Here is a 13,121-nt window from a genome sequence, read left to right on the forward strand (position 1 = left end):
TTTGGATTTGGCCCTGCCTCTGCGTGTAGGTCGCTGGAGGGCGTCTGTTTTTTCGCTCAGACAGGACGGGGTTAAAGGAGCCGCTGATTCGGGGCCTCCGGCTCACTCAGGCCGGGGGTTGGGGGATGGGGGAAGGAGGGGCACTGCGTGCGGGGCGGGCCTGCGGCGGCAGAGGCGGCATGACGTTGCGGCAGAGGCCGGCGTGACGTTGCACCAGCCTGAGGCCCGCCGTGCGTTGTCCCGGGGAAGTTGTCCCTGGATCCCGGGAACCTGGCAGTGGCGGGCTGCACAGGTTCCGCGGAAGAGGGGTGTGGAGAGTGACCTGTGCTCGCACACAGGCCCCTTGGTGGCGGCGTCAGCAGCAGCCTTAGCGTCTCCCGCCCGTCTCTGGGGTCCGCGGTTTTAGCCGCGGCTCGCGCCCGTCTCTGGGGTTTGCGCTTTCAGCCGCGGCTCGCACCCGTCTCTGGGGTTCGCGCTTTTAACCCGGCTCGCGCCCGTCTCTGGAGTTCCTTTAAGCAGCGCTCTTAAACCCCTCTCCTCGCGCACCAGGAAACAAAGAGGGAAGAAAAAGTCTCTTGCCTCTTCGGCAGGTGCAGGCTTTTCCCCGAACTCCCTCCCGGCTAGTCGTGGTGCACTAACCCCTTCAGGCTATGTTCAAGCCGCCAACCCCAGTCCTCTCCCTGAGCTCCGTCCAAAACCAAAACCCGAGCCTCAGCTCGCAGCCCCGCCCGCCCCGGCGGGTGAGCAGACAAGCCTCTCGGGTTGGTGAGTGCTGGTCGGCACCGATCGTCTGTGCAGGAATCTCCCCGCTTTGCCCTCCGCACCCGTCGCTGTGCACTACTCCGCGGTCCCGAAACTCCCCCCGCCGCCTCCCGCAGTCTCCGCCCGCGGAGGGGCTTCCTAGTGTGTGGAAACTTTTCCTCCTTCACAGCTCCCTCCCACTGGTGCAGGTGCCGTCCTTATTCTTTTGTCTCTGTTTTTTCTTTTTTTTCTTTTGCCCTACCCAGGTACGTGGGGAGTTTCTTGCCTTTTGGGAGGTCTGAGGTCTTCTGCCAGCCTTCAGTAGGAGTTCTGTAGGAGTTGTTCCACGTGTGGATGTATTTCTGGTGTATCCGTGGGGAGGAAGGCGATCTCCACGTCTTACTCTTCCGCCATCTTCAAGGTCCCCCCTGCCTATGTTTTCCTCTAAGAGTTTCATAGTGTCTGGCCTTACATTTAGGTCTTTAATCCATTTTGAGTTTATTTTTGTGTATGGTGTTAGGGAGTGCTCTAATTTCATACTTTTACATGTAGCTGTCCAGTTTTCCCAGCACCACTTATTTAAGAGGCTGTCTTTTCTCCACTGTATATTCTTGCCTCCTTTATCAAAGATAAGGTGACCATATGTGTGTGGGTTTATCTCTGGGCTTTCCATCCTGTTCCATTGATATATATTTCTGTTTTTGTGCCAGTACCATACTCCCTTGATTACTGTAGCTTTGTAGTATAGTCTGAAGTCAGGAAGCCTGAATCCTCCAGCTCCATTTTTCATTCTCAAGATTGCTTTGGCTACTCGGGGTCTTTTGTTTTTCCATACAAATTGTGAAATTTTTTGTTCTAGTTCTGAGAAATATGCCATTGGTAGTTTGATGGGGATTGCATTGAATCTGTAGATTGCTTTGGGTAGTAGAGTCATTTTCACAATGTTGATTCTTCCAATCCAAGAACATGGTATATCTCTCCATCTATTTGTATCATCTTTAATTTCTTTCATCAGTGTCTTATAATTTTCTGCATTCAGGTTTTTTGTCTCCTTAGGTAGGTTTATTTCTAGATATTTTATTCTTTTTGTTGCAGTGGTAAATGGGAGTGTTTTCTTAATTTCATTTTCAGATTTTTCATCATTAGTGTATAGGAATGTCAGAGATTTCTGTACATTAATTTTGTATCCTGCTACTTTACCAAATTCATTGATTAGCTCTAGTAGTTTTCTGGTAGCATCTTTAGGATTCTCTATGTATAATATCATGTCATCTGCAAACAGTGACAGCTTTACTTCTTCTTTTCCGATTTGGATTCCCTTTATTTCTTTTTCTTCTCTGATTGCTGTGGCTAAACCTTCCAAAACTATGTTGAATAATGGTGGTGAGAGTGGGCAACCTTGTCTTGTTCCTGATCTTAGTGGAAATGGTTTCAGTTTTTCACCATTGAGGACGATGTTGGCTGTGTGTTTGTCATATATGGCCTTTATTGTGTTGAGGAAAGTTCCCTCTGCCTACTCTCCGCAGGGTTTTTATCATAAATGGGTGTTGAATTTTGTTGAAAGCTTTCTCTGCATCTATTGAGATGATCATATGGTTTTTCTCCTTCAGTTTGTTAATATGGTGTATCACTTTGATTGATTTGCATATATTGAAGAATCCTTGCATTCCTGGAATAAACCCCACCTGATCATGGTGTATGATCCTTTTAATGTGCTGTTGGATTCTGTTTGCTGGTATTTTGTTGAGGATTTTTGCATCTATGTTCATCAGTGATATTGGCCTGTAGTTTTCTTTCTTTGAGACAGCTTTGTCTGGTTTGGTATCAGGGTGATGGTGGCCTCGTAGAATGAGTTTGGGAGTGTTCCTCCCTCTGCTATATTTTGGAAGATTTTGAGAAGGATAGGTGTTAGATCTTCCCTAAACGTTTGATAGAATTCACCTGTGAAGCCATCTGGTCCTGGGCTTTTGTTTGTTGGAAGGTTTTTAATCACAGTCTCAATTTCAGGGCTTATGATTGGTCTGTTCATATTTTCTATTTCTTCCTGGTTCAGTCGCGGCATGTCGTGCATTTCTAAGAATTTGTCCATTTCTTCCAGGTTTTCCATTTTATTGGCATAGAGTTGCTTGTAGTAATCTCTCATGATGCTTTGTATTTCTGCAGTGTCAGTTGTTACTTCTCCTTTTTCATTTCTAATTCTATTGATTTGATTCTTCTCCCTTTTTTTCTTAATGAGTCTGGCTAATGGTTTATCAATTTTGTTTATCTTCCCAAAGAACCAGCTTTTAGTTTTATTGAGCTTTGCTATCGTTTCCTTCATTTCTCTTTCATTTATTTCTGATCTGATCTTTATGATTTCTTTCCTTCTGCTAACTTGGGGTTTTTTTGTTTTTCTCTCTCTAATTGCTTTAGGTGCAAGGTTATGTTGTTTATTTGAGACATTTCCTGTTTCTTAAGGTAGGATTGTAGTGCTATAAACTTCTCTCTTAGAACAGTTTTGCTGCGTCATAGTTTTGGGTCATTGTGTCTCCATTGTCATTTGTTTCTAGATATTTTTTGATTTCCTCTTTGATTTCTTCAGTGATCACCTGGTTATTAAGTAGTGTATTGTTTAGCCTCCATGTGCTTGTATTTTTTACAGATCTTTTCCTGTAATTGATATATAGTCTCATAGCATTGTGGTCAGAAAAGATAATGGATATGATTTCAATTTTTTAAATTTACCAAGGCTTGATTTTTCCCCAAGATATGATCTATCCTGGAGAATGTTCCATGAGCACTTGAGAAAAATGTGTATTGTGTTGTTTTTGGATGGAATGTCCTATAAATATCAATTAAGTCCATCTTGTTTAATGTATCATTTAAAGCTTGTGTTTCCTTATTTATTTTCATTTTGGATGATCTGTCCATTGGTGAAAGTGGAGTGTTAAAGTCCCCTACTATGATTGTGTTACTGTCGATGTCCTCTTTTATGGCTGTTAGTATTTGCCTTATGTACTGAGGTGCTCCTATGTTGGGTGCATAAATATTTACAATTGTTATATCTTTTTCTTGGATCAATCCCTTGATCATTATGTAGTGTCCTTCTTTGTCTCTTGTAATAGTCTTTATTTTAAAGTCTATTTTGTCTGATATGAGAATTGCTACTCCAGCTTTCTTTTGATTTCCATTTGCATGGAATATCATTTTCCATCCCCTCACTTTCAGTCTGTATGTGTCCCTAGGTCTGATGTGTGTCTCTTGTAGACAGCATATATACGGGTCTTGTTTGTATATCCATTCAGCCAGTCTGTGTCTTTTGTTGGGAGCATTTAATCCATTTACATTTAAGGTAATTATGTATATGTATGTTCTTATTCCCATTTTCTTAATTGTTTTGGGTTTGTTATTGGAGGTCTTTTCCTTCTCTTGTGTTTCTTGCCTAGAGAAGATCCTTTAGCATTTTTTGTAAAGCTGGTTTGGTGGTGCTGAACTCTCTCAGCTTTTGCTTGTCTGTAAAGGTTTTAATATCTCCATCAAATCTGAATGAGATCCTTGCTGGGTAGAGCAATCTTGGCTGTAGGTTTTTCTCCTTCATCACTTTAAATATGTCCTGCCACTCCCTTCTGGCTTGCAGAGTTTCTGTTGAAAGATCTGCTGTTACCCTTATGGGGATTCCCTTGTGTGTTATTTGCTGTTTTTCCCTTGCTGCTTTTAATATGTTTTCTTTGTATTTAATTTTTAATAGTTTGATTAATATGTGTCTTGGCGTGATTCTCCTTGTATTTATCCTGTATGGGACTCTCTGTGCTTCCTGGACTTGATTAACTATTTCCTTTCCCATATTAGGGAAGTTTTCAACTATAATCTCTTCAAATATTTTCTCAGTCCCTTTCTTTTTCTCTTCTTCTTCTGGAACCCCTATAATTCGAAGGTTGGTGCATTTAATGTTGTCCCAGGGGTCTCTGAGACTGTCCTCAGTTCTTTTCATTCTTTTTTCTTTATTCTGCTCTGCAGTAGTTATTTCCACTATTTTATCTTCCAGGTCACTTATCTGTTCTTCTGCCTCAGTTATTTTGCTATTGATCCCTTCTAGAGTGTTTTTAATTTCATTTATTGTTTTGTTCATTGTTGCTTGTTTCCTCTTTAGTTCTTCTAGGTCCTTGTTAAATGTTTCTTGCATTTTCTCTATTCTATTTCCAAGAATTTTGGATCATCTTTACTATCATTATTCTGAATTCTTTTTCAGGTAGACTGCCTATTTCCTCTTCATTTGTTAGGTCTGGTGGGTTTTTACCTTGCTCCTTCATCTGCTGTGTGTTTTTCTGTCTTCTCATTTTGCTTACCTTACTGTGTTTGGGGGTCTCATTTTTGCAGGCTGCAGATTCATAGTTCCCATTGTTTTTGGTGTCTGTCCCCAATGGCTAAGGTTGGGTCAGTGGGTTGTGTAGGCTTCCTGGTGGAGGGGACTAGTGCCTGTGTTCTGGTGGATGAGGCTGGATCTTGTCTTTCTGGTGGGCAGGACCACATCTGGTTGTGTGTTTTGGGGTGTCTGTGGCCTTATTATGATTTTAGGCAGCCTCTCTGCTAATGGGTGGGGTTGTGTTCCTGTCTTGCTAGTTGTTTGGCATAGGGTGTCCAGCACTGTAGCTTGCTGGTGATTGAGTGAAGCTGGGTTTTGGTGTTGAGATGGAGATCTCTGGGAGATTTTCACCATTTGATATTACGTGGAGCTGGGAGGTCTCTTGTGGACCTGTGTCCTGAGGTTGGCTCTCCCATCTCAGAGGCACAGAACTGACTCCTGGCTGGAGCACCAAGAGCCTTTCATCCACTTGGCTCAGAATAAAAGGGAGAAAAAATAGAAAGAAAGAAAGAGGATAAAATAAAATAAAGTAAGATAAAATAAAGTTATTAAAATAAAAAATAATTATTAAGAAAACAAATTTTTTAAAAGTAAAAACAAACAAACAAAAAGGACGGACAGAACCCTAGGACAAATGGTAAAAGCAAAGCTGTACAGACAAAATCTCACACAGAAGCATACACATACACACTCAGAAAAAGAGGAAAAGGGGAAAAAATATATCTTGCTCCCAAAGTCCACCTCCTCAATTTGGGATGATTCGTTGTCTATTCCGGTATTCCACAGATGCAGGGTATATCAAGCTGTTTGTAGAGATTTAATCCGCTGCTCCTGAGGCTGCTGGGAGAAATTTTCCTTTCTGTTCTTTGTTCGCGCAGCTTCCAGGTTCAGCTTTGGAGTTGGCCTCGCCTCTGCGTGTAGGTCGCCTGAGGGCGTCAGTTCTTCGCTCAGACAGGACGGGGTTAAAGGAGCCACTGATTCGGGCGCTCTGGCTCACTCAGGCCTTGGGGAGGGAGGGGCACGGATGCGGGGCGAGCCTGCGGCTGCAGAGGCCAGCGGGACGTTGCACCAGGCGCGCCGTGCGTTCTCCCGGGGAAGTTGTCCCTGGATCACGGGACCCTGGCAGTGGTGGGCTGCACAGGCTTCCGGAAGCGGGGTGTGGATAGTGACCTGTGCTCGCACACAGGCTTCTTGGTGGCGGCAGCAGCAGCCTTAGCGTCCCATTCCCGTCTCTGGGGTCCGCGCTGTTAGCCGCGGCACACGCCCGTCTCTGGAGCTCCTTTAAGCAGCGCTCTTAATCCCCTCTCCTCGGGCACCAGGAAACAAAGAGGGAAGAAAAAGTCTCTTGCCCCTTTGGCAGGTCCAGACCTTTACCCGGACTCCCTCCAGGCTAGCTGTGGTGCACTAGCCCCTTCAGGCTGTGTTCACGCCGCCAACCCCAGTCCTCTCCCGGCGCTCCGACCGAAGCCTGAGCCTCAGCTCCCAGGCCCGCCCGCCCCGGCGGGTGAGCAGACAGGCCTCTCGGGCTGGTGAGTGCCGGTCAGCACCGATCCTCTGTGTGGGAATCTCCCCGCTTTGTCCACCGCACCCCTGTCGCTGTGCCCTCCTCCGTGGCACCAAAACTTCCCCCCTCCGCCACCCTCAGTCTCCACCCGCGAAGGGGCTTCCTAGTGTGTGGAAACATTTCCTCCTTCACGGCTCCCTCCCACTGGTGCAGGTCCCGTCCCTATCCTTTTGTCTCTGTTTATTCTTTTTTCTTTTGCCCTACCCAGGTTCGTGGGGAGTTTCTTGCCTTTTGGGAGGTCTGAGGTCTTCTGCCAGCGTTCAGTAGGTGTTCTGTAGGAGTTGTTCCACATGTAGATGTATTTCTGATGTATCTGTGGGGAGGTAGGTGATCTCCACGTGTTACTCTTCCTCCGTCTTCCTCAACTCCCCTCAAAATAGTCTTTTCAACAAATGGTGCTGGAACAATCATGAAGACATAAACTGTTTCTTTCCCCCACAGGTGACATGATCATCCAAGTAGAAAATCTGAAAGAACTGCTAGTGTTGGAGGGTCTCCTGCAGAGGCGGGCGGTGGCTGTGGCTCACCGTGGGGACAAGGACACTGGCAGCAGAAGTTCTAGGAAGTACTCCTTGGCGTGAGCCCTCCCAGAGTCATCATAGCATTTCTAATAATGTACTATAGTAGTAGTGAATAATAATAATAATCATTATTATAACCACAAACATTTATTTATTACTTATTATTTGCTGGACATGGTGTCAAGCTCTTCAAATGCCTCATCATTTGTAGCACATTTATCTATTACTTGCATTAAGACTTAACTCCAGGGTGCAGGAGGTAAGATAACAAAATGGTTAAGTACATGGTTCTTAAAGTCTAGGAGATAAGAGTTTACATCTTAGCTTCAAGCGATGTGAAGTTAAGTAAGTTTCTCATTTTCTTTTCTTAAAAATCTTTGTTTTTACCAAAGTGCTATATGTTCTGTAGAAAAGTACAAGGAAGAAAGCAAAAAAATGACCCCAAATCCCACCATTCAGAAAAGAAAATTACTTGTGAGCATGATTGTAGATATTTCCAAGTGGATCCGTATGTTAGAATGATACACAAATAAACAAAAAAAAGAAGCCATTGGATTGTATTCCATAATCTATTGCTTGAAAGTTAAAAAAATACAACAACAACAATAATAAAAAATGAGTGTAATTCAAAGGATTGCTGACTTTCAGAGAAAAGTTGCTTCACCACGAGGGATATTAGGATATTGGCAGCTCCTTTAAATCCCTCTAAAGCAGGGACCAGCCTGCGCGAGCAGGCTGCATATTGACTCACAGAAGGGCTTTACCCGGCTGTGTAGAGTTTATTTAAAGAAATAGAAGCTCAGTGCCTTCGTGGGAGCAGGAGTGTACACACTCTCATTCGTAGGATTTCTGCTCATCCCTTGTTATCTCACCCTGGCCACCTCCCATGGTAATGAGCTATAGGAAAGGATGGGGTGAAGTATATGACCTGTGGAGCCAGACTGTCTGGGTTTGAATTCTGCCTCCATGACTTGCTAGCTTTGGGGCTTTGGGTAGGTAAGTTAACTTCTTTGTGTTTCATTTCTTCTTTGTAAAATGGGGCTCAAAATAGACTCTACTTTATGGGGTTATGGACAGTATTACATAAATTAATATGTGCAAAGAGCTTAGAGCAGTAAGCATATGGTAAACACTCAGTAAATGTTTGCTATTATTACTTGCTATCTGGCTCTGTGCTAAGTTTAAGGAGAAAAAGGATTACAAAAACCATTAAGGGCTTCCCTGGTGGCGCAGTGGTTGAGAGTCCGCCTGCCGATGCAGGGGACACGGGTTCGTGCCCCGGTCCGGGAAGATCCCACATACCGCAGAGCGGCTAGACCCGTGAGCCGTGGCCGCTGAGCCTGCGCGTTGGAGCCTGTGCTCCGCAACGGGAGAGGCCACAACAGTGAGAGGCCCGCGTACCACCAAAAAAAAAAAAAAAAAAGTAAAAAAAAACCATTAAAAGTTGGAGTTAATTTGCTTTCAAACATCGTATTTTAATTTTGGATATCACCAACTGATGGCCTCCTAGAAAATATGAGACCAGCACTATTACGCTTCTTCCCACCTCTTTCTCCCCTCCTACTGTTTTTCACTGGTCAGTATTATTTCTTTGCAAAGGTTGTGACAGTTTCAATCCATTCTGTCCTGTAACTTCCCCTGTTACTCAACCTTGCTTTGATATTTACATGGGTTTTATGCTCACCACTAGGGTTTTTGCCCCAGCACTTCTATTTCTGAGTGTTTTATTCTGATTCAACTCTTGGTCAGGTAGAGCTTATGTTTTCAAGAAGGGCTCAGGCATGCATGCTATATTCCTTGCATATTTGAGAACATCTGCCTTTTGCATTTATACTTGAATGGAATTTTGAAGGGATGTAATATTTTGGGGTCACTTTTTCTTTCCCTTGGAACTTTGTAGACATTGCTCCACTGTCCTCTGCCACTGAACACTGCAATAGAAAATCTATTTTTTTTCACCCTTATAGGTGATTGGACTATTCTTCCTGAATACCTAAGGAAACCTTTTTAAAAAAATTTCCTTAACTTAAATTAACAAGCGCATGTCTAGATGTCTCTCTCTCTCTCTCTCTCTCTCTCTCTTTTTTAAACCAATATTACTGGAAAACAGCACATCTTTTGGATTAAAAGGTTGAATTCTTACATTTTGGAGAAATTTTCCTCTATTACATTTCTACAGTTTCTCAACTTAATTATTGTAGCTCTTCATTCCCAGGACACCAAAACTTCTTATGTTAGATAGTCTTTGTCATCTATTCTTTGTTTTAAATTTCATGTCCTTTCTTCAATATTCATCATGATTATCTCAAGTCTCCCCTCTATGAAAATAATTTGATGTTCAGCTGCATCTATTCTGTTACCCGTTTATTTTTCTAAGTTATTTGTCAGATCCGAAGCAGGATTTTGCTACACACCTTGTCTCTTTGACACTTTAATCTCCTTTGGTTTGATACAGAATCTGGGTGACTTCTCCTTGAAAGTTATCCTATCTTATCTAAAATTCAATTGTCTTCCCATCAGAACTATAGCTCAAGGCTGTGAGTTGCTTGCTGTCCACTTTTCTGTAGTTTTAGGGCATGGGGAGGGGATAGGGCTGCATTCAGCTTTTGTTATGGGACCCGACCTGTGCTTTTCCGAGATCCCATTAAAATCTGTAGTTCCAGTACCCATGCCACCCAGCTGGGTGTGTGTACCACTCTTGTGGGCTTGCCCCACCCAGCAGTGATCCGGAAACTGTCAAGCCTTGGGTGTCCTCCTTCACTCTACCATGGTCCCACGGTGTTCAGTACTGCTGCTCCCAGGTGCTTTCTCTTGACTTCTCTCCAACTTGCCTTTTTACCCTCTCAGTCGTATTCTTTCCAAATTGGAACAGGGGGTGTTGCAATTCCTGCAAATTATCAGGATTTTTCCATTTCATTTATTTTCTTCCATACTACTTCTCGGGAAGGTATGTATGAGATTATGAAACATGTGGCACCACATCAGAACTCTCTTTTCCTTTCTTGGACAACTTCTTTTAAAGATTCATGGCCTAAGGTTGAACTTCTTTCCTTGTTACTGCTGGTGGATTTTAAAAAATGCCTTTACTTGGCCTTTATTTTGGAAGGATATTTTCAATGAACATAGAATTCTGGGTGTCCCCTGTCCCCTCCCCCAGCACTTTAAAGGTGTTCCACTGTCTTCTGGTCTCTATAGTTTCTAACAAGAATTCAGCAGTTATTCAAATGGCTCTTCCACTATGTGATGCATCATTTTTTTCTCTGGTTGCTTTCAAAAACTTCTCCTTATTTTAGTTTCCAAAAGCTTAACTATGATATACCAATGTGTGTCTTTATGTATACTTATGCTGCTTCAGGTTCATTGAACTTCTTGAATCTATAAATTTGTCTTTCAATAAATTGGGAAAAAATTAAGCCATTATTCCTTCAAAAACAATTTTTTGGCCTCATTTTTTCTTTTTTCCACCTTTGGAATTCAAATTACATGTATGTAGACATTTTTTATTGTTCCACGGGTCCCTTAGACTCTGTTTATATTTTTCGATGTCTCTTTTTCTTTCTGTTCTTCAGGTAGAAAATTTCTATTGATTTGTCTTCAAGTTTTTTGACTCATTTTTAAATAAATTTATTTATTTATTTTTGGCTGCGTTGGGTCTTTGTTGCTGTGCGTGGGCTTTCTCTAGTTACGGCGAGCAGGGGCTACTCTTTGTTGCGGTGCGTGGGCTTCTCCTTGTGGTGGCTTCTCTTGTTGTAGAGCACGGGCTCTAGGCACGTGGGCTTCAGTAGTTGTGGTGCACGGGCTTCAGTAGTTGTGGTGCACGGGCTTAGCTGCTCTGTGGCATGTGGGATCTTCCCGGACCAGGGCTCGAACCCAGGTTCCCTGCATTGGCAGGTGGATTCTTAACCACTGTGCCACCAGAGAAGCCCTTTGACTCTTTTTCATCAAGTCCATCCAGAGAATTTTTAATTTCAAATATTCTAGTTTTTCAGTTTTAGAATTCCCATTGGTTCTTTAAAAATATAATTTCTACTTCTCATTTGAGATTTCCTGCCTTTCATTTATTGAAAGCATTTTTTTCTTTGACTTCATTGAGTGTAATTTTAATAGCTGCTTGATGATCTTTAGATTGATTCCAACACTTGGATCATGTTGGGCTTGGTCTCAGTTGATTGTCTTTTCTCTTAAGCCTGGATCATATTCTCTGGTTCTTTGTATGTTGAGTAATTTTGAATTATATCTTAGACATTATGAATTTAATGTTATGGAGATTCCACATCCTATTATAGTCCTCTGAAGTGTTTGGCTTTAGCAAGTAAATGCACTTAGGTCGATTCAAAGTCAACACTCTGCCCTTTGGGGAGCAGCTCAAGTCTCAGCTCATTTCCTCTATCTTTAGATCTACTGCTTTGAGTCTGCCTTACGCCTGTGCGGTTCAGAATCTGAGAGAAACTTGGTGAGAGTTTATACACAGAATTTGTGGTCTCTCTCTCTCTTTAGACCACTCCTTTTCAATATTTTCCCTCTACTGTGACTTTCCAGCATACTCTGTTCTTTGGTTCTTTAGGCCAGAAGGAGTATGAATTTTTTTTATCCGAGTCTTAGCCACCACAAATGGTGCTGACCTCAGCCTGTTCCCAGGCTAAAAACTACAAAAAAGGGTAACTCACCTTTTGTCATTACCTTCTTCCAAGGTGTGACTGTCCTCCAGATTCTGTCTGCTTCTATTTTCTCTCAGCAAACCTTCAGGTTGCAGGTTTCTGTATTTTGTCTAGTGTTTATAGCTGTTATCTGTTGGGAGAGCAGGATCTGGTAGGTGTTTATTTGTCCATACCAAAAGTGGAAATTGCTGGTAATTTTTTTTTAACGTTTTGCTGTTTTTTTCTTCTGCCATTCATTGTGTAAAATGTTGGGTGTTGTGTGAGGCAGATCCTCTAATCTAGAGGCATTTTGCCATTTTTACCCAGAAGTTCTCTTGTGAAGATGTCTTATCCTTCCTTAGCCTCACCTTTATAATGTATAAAATGGAGGAAACAGTGTCTTCTTTGTGGAGTTATTGTAAGTGTTAAATGGGACAGTGCAGAGAAAGCGTTTTAACACAGTGTTGGCAGTTAATAGATTATTACCACTATTTTTGGTGTCCATATCTCATCCCTACCATAGTGCCTGGGGAATGGTTAGAGGTTAATAATGACTGTTGAATAAATGAACTAGAATGTAAAAATAGAGAAGGAAGAGAATGGATATAAGAAATGGTGGAATCACAGGAAAACTGAAGAGACACTTCAAGGCTGGCATTTCCCCCTTGGCCCTGGGCACGTAGCAGACACACAGGCCTGTGGCCAGATGGCTCTTCCCTCTGGCCAGGCTTCTGTTACACAAGGTGTTCTCTCTAACTTGTGTGCTGATTCATCATGCAAGCTGCAGCACGAGGCCAAGCCTTCAGAACTAGGTGAAGAGTCTCCACATTCCTGCTTTTTACACTTTCCAGGAGGTACAAAGGAATTCTGGGGGGATTCTGGAGCCAGAGGGGGACCCCCCCCCCGAGATTTGTGAGCATGGGAGGCAATACCTGAAAACCACATTTATGCGGAACAATATCAGAGACAAAATGAAGAGGCTTGGGGATGGGAGAGGCCCCTCATTACGCAGACATGAGAAGCCTGCTAACACTCTGACTTAGGGAGAAATCACTCCCCACACTGGAGGGCCGAAGTGCCAACTCTCAGCAGGCGGTTACATTCTCCAGGATCATAATGGTGTTTAGTAGGGCAGAGGGGTGGGAGTGTTTGGGTACCAGCAGTGGTCATGCTTCCACTCAGAGCGCTGGTTGGGCCACCATGACAGGCTGGCAGCATCAGCAAGGTCTTGAGTCTGGGGACCTTCTTCACCTGAGAAAAACACAAGACTTTAAATAAAAAATATTATTAATTGAACTGTATACCTGAAGATGGTC

Source organism: Phocoena sinus, chromosome 4 (assembly GCF_008692025.1).
Source record: "Phocoena sinus isolate mPhoSin1 chromosome 4, mPhoSin1.pri, whole genome shotgun sequence".
NCBI classification, from domain to species: Eukaryota; Metazoa; Chordata; class Mammalia; order Artiodactyla; family Phocoenidae; genus Phocoena; species Phocoena sinus.